The sequence below is a fragment of the Ostrinia furnacalis genome, unplaced genomic scaffold, assembly GCF_004193835.3.
Source record: "Ostrinia furnacalis isolate ACB-3 unplaced genomic scaffold, ASM419383v2 OfSCF7556, whole genome shotgun sequence".
Classification (NCBI taxonomy): domain Eukaryota; kingdom Metazoa; phylum Arthropoda; class Insecta; order Lepidoptera; family Crambidae; genus Ostrinia; species Ostrinia furnacalis.
Genome location: NW_021137795.1, coordinates 291,640 through 296,031, shown reverse-complemented (window position 1 = coordinate 296,031; position 4,392 = coordinate 291,640).

The following is a 4,392-nucleotide window of genomic DNA, read 5'->3' as shown; positions in this document are numbered from 1 at the left end:
GTCGTGACGGACATAGAGAACGTTTATTATCCTTTTAACTCCTACGTGGAATCAATAAAGTTATCCAATTGACGCCAGAGATTGTAAACACACCCTTATTTAAAAAGTTATTAATATACTTTAACTTTACCCCGGGACAAACTTGACCATCACTGGTAGGGTTTTTATAGGCGGTCAAGCTGTTGATCCTGGCTACACAGGAGTTGCAGCGGTGGGAACGAGAGGTGGGAATAGTCCCGTAATTTAAATCCCTAGTTTAGCCGCTTGCGGCGCCACTGTATTCTCGATTCTGTTTCGACCTTGTGGACAATAAACCGCGATCAAAATTTTAAACTATTTTATTAGTATATTTCCAATAGAGACGATCAAAATTAATGATTAAANGTAGCATTATGGCTATTTCTGCTAAAATTAAAACTTTACCAAAGAAACTTAGTCTTAAGTTCCAATTTGTAGCATTAAAGTAAGATTTGTGCACTGGAGAACTGAGGGCCCATTGTCTAATTGGATTTTCTTTATTTGCAGTAACTATCCAGAGCTCTTATTTTCGTATGTAGCCCTACGATTTACCTCCTAAATATTACCATTCATCAAACTCATCTTATTTGGTCAGATTCAGTAATTTGGCATTTGACATAGTTCATCTGAGGGACCACATTCGGCAGGTTGTAGCGTCCAACTTACAACACCTACAAATTTATCATTCTGGCTACATTTGTTTTAGAGGTCCTGCTAAATCTTTATGTATACGAAACCTTCGTTTTCCACAGTGGCCTCTCGAAGGGAACGCACATAATATTTTTCCCAATTAAGATCCCCAGCCCAGATAAATCGTGTGTTTATGTCAACCTTCACCCTGTATGACAAAAATGGCCGAATCTTAGTGCGTGCGACACTATAATTTATAACAACAATTTATTGCCTATTTTTCGTCTCTACTGATAGCACGATTGTGGGTTTACGACTAAGTAATAACAATATGAAGGTTGCTTTTAATTTGAGATTCTATTGATAAAGCAATAAGGTCTTGGTTTGTTTATGTTTTCGCGACAAATTATAGAAAGTTAAAGATTGGTGTTTCCTGAACTGGAATTATTGTATCACGTCAATTTCAAGTTCTATGTTATTTTTATTGTACATTTTATTACTCCTTTTATTGCCTGAAAATAACAAATAAGTGAAGCGTTTGAGTTTTTTTTTTATTTCTTTATTGACATTAATACGTAATAAAAGTAAATAACTTTAAACATTCGCTAAAAGTTAATCATACCAGGCTACAAGCGCCTCTAAAGATTTAACACACCAATGTTCGTACTGTTAAAAAGTATTGTACATTTGTAATAAATATTGCGTTTGAGTAAAACTTAGACAACAGCTCATTTTTGTTGCAATATCGCGCCTATTACAACTACTTAGCCTAGGCGCAGACTTTTCATCATCATCATCATTTCAGCCACAGGACGTCCACTGCTGAACATAGGCCTCCCCCAATGACTTCCACATCGCACGGTAGGTAGCGGCCTGCATCCAGCGCTTTCCAGCACCGACTTTTAGTTGACCGATAGTTGGGTCGGGCTGTTAATCACTATGGAGATGTATGATAGTGCGCACATTTAACCGATTTAGTATTGGCCGATTCTTTCTTTATAAATTCAACACTGTACGTTCGATTTGCTGCTTCACTTAAGCAAGCTTATCGTTTGTGAATACCCGCGTGTAAGTCAACTGGAGAGTACAGTAGATATAAAAGGCGACTATGGGAAAAATAAACGAACATCAGGCCTCCCTAGCCCGTCTAGCCAGCGTGTGGAGTGTAGGCCAAAACCAAATCTTCTATTTTGTATCGATACAAGCAAAATTGAGAGGGTCGTGATGATCCTGCAGTGACTAATACCCGTATTCACAAACGATGCTTGCTTGAGTGAAGCAGCAAATCGAACGCACAGCATTGAATAGAGCTCTGTGATTGGTTCGTGTGTTACCCTGTGCATCCACGCGCACTGTGAGACCTCATAGTAATGATTGTAAATATGGGCGTAAATGACCTGACGATGATGAAATAACAGGTAATTTGATAAAATATTTAGTAACCACCTCAGACTGAGTGAAAGTGTATTCCAGTAGCATAATAATATGATTTGCAGGTCACGCATCTGTTATTGTCACCCAAGTCCCAAATAGATGGAGAAAAAGTGAAAGCATCTGTCACAGCTAATTTGTACACTAACAACGTAATAAGTTACGATACAGTGAAAACTGTCACTTATCCATTATTGTGGGTAATGATACACTGCGATGAGTAATTTTTGGTTTTATTTTTCGAAATCTGTCGGATTCACGAACTTTTTTGTCTATGATCGTTATTCGATTGAGCTGTCATAATTTGGTGACTGTCAAATGTTTTTGTTCAATTTGGAAGTTATAGCACAGAATAATAATAAGTACCTACTACGCACAGAAGTTTTACTTCGCGAAAGTATTTAAAAAAATGTATGCTCAATGTCATTAACAATATGGTGTAATTTAGGCTGTCTCAAGAGTCAAGCACCATTTTGTTGACAAACGTCAGTGATCGGCACTGCGCCGAAGCTATAGGGCTGACTTCGGTAAAATGAGATGTGACGTGAGGTGCCAAACTGCGGAAAATGGCGGAGGAAATACATGATTTAGCATGATTTATCATGAATAATATTAACTACTTATTTACCTCTCAGTGTCTTGAGGCAAATTAAAAAAGTACATTCTGTGTTTTTATTATTATTTAGGCAGTTAAATACTGCACAGTATTTAGTACACCATTTTCTTTATTTTCTTCCATCATACACAAGAATACGCGTGCGTGAGTCAATGCTCGCTCGTATGTGAGTCCTTTTCGAATAGTATCCTGTAGGTGGGCTATCGTGCGTGTTTTGTTTTCGATGTAAACTCGCGGAGATGAACAGGCCTGGTTATATATCTATGCTTAACTTAGTCAGTACATGAGGTATGGGAGCGACACGGGAGGGAGTTTTTGAAACGTCAACGAGACTTCAGTTTCACCTTTCAGATTTGTATGCTCTGTAACGTCATACACGTAATTTTACATGAAAATGTTTTAGTGTGGTAATATTAAGTAATGTAATTTTTTTTAAAGTAAACATAAGAGAGCAGTGGGCGGGGCACATAGCTCGTAGAGCTGATGGCCGCTGGGGCAGGAAAGTTCTTGAGTGGCGACCACGAGCCGGAAGACGTAGCGTTGGCAGGCCTCCCACTAGGTGGACCGACGATCTGGTAAAGGTCGAGAGAAGAGCCTGGATGCGGGCAGCGCAGGACCGTGCATTGAGGAAAATCTTGGAAAAGGCCTTTGTCCAGCAGTGTACGTCATTTGGCTGAAACAAACAAACCAATGAACGAACGAACACATAGGTAATTTTACATGGAAATGTTTTTAGTGTGGTAATGCATCTCGAAAATTTAAAAATACCTAATCATAATAATATTAATAATTATCGTTTAATAAATTGCATAGATTTTAGAGAACCGTCTACGAAATAAAAAAGCAAAACAGACTCCCGGAGAAATGGTCATGATAGCAAAGGTTAATTGGATCTTTGTAAAACGGAGTAACTTGTACATTTCTCGGACTTAAGACAAGAGTATAAGGTCTAAAATACGATGACTTATTAAGCGCTACCCTACGAAGCTTAAGAAGAATGTAAAACAAGATAACGTGATAAGCCTAATTCACTTTTACAGAGAGAACCTTGTTTTAATCGATTACAGTTCCCTCAGAATCTTCACATGCAAACGAAACTAAGAACAGGATATTACAATTCCAACATTTAATTCTTACTTATTTAAGGCTGAGTTGCACCACCTAACTTAAAAGTTTGGACAGATTTTTTACGTTTGTTAGAGCCAAAGTATGGTGCAACCCAGCCTTAGTTTTAAATTGTCTCTAGACTATATTTTAAAGACATTAGTTATACAGTGTGTCCGGGCATGTAGTGATCAAACTTTAAGGGCGTAATCTATGGACAATTTTATCGATGAAAATACTTCAAATTTGGGGCCTGACCCATTTCTCGAAAAATTACATCGATTTAAGTTTTTAATTTTTAGTTTACACCTCTTCTTTAAAAAACAAGTGAAAGCGTGGGTAGCTTAACATTAATAGGCAAATATTTTATATCATTCGATAGCCAATAAAATTATCTATTAGTAGAAGAAGAAAGCAGACACAAGTTTCATACATTTTATGGGAGTAAGAATGGATTTAATTAGAAAAATACATTACTTTTTTCACTTCTTTTTCAGTTATTTTCCAACACAAGAAAAACCAGGTCGTTAAGGTATGTTTTATTTGAATTGTATTTTTAGTATTTGAGCTATTCTACAAAACGAATGTAAAGT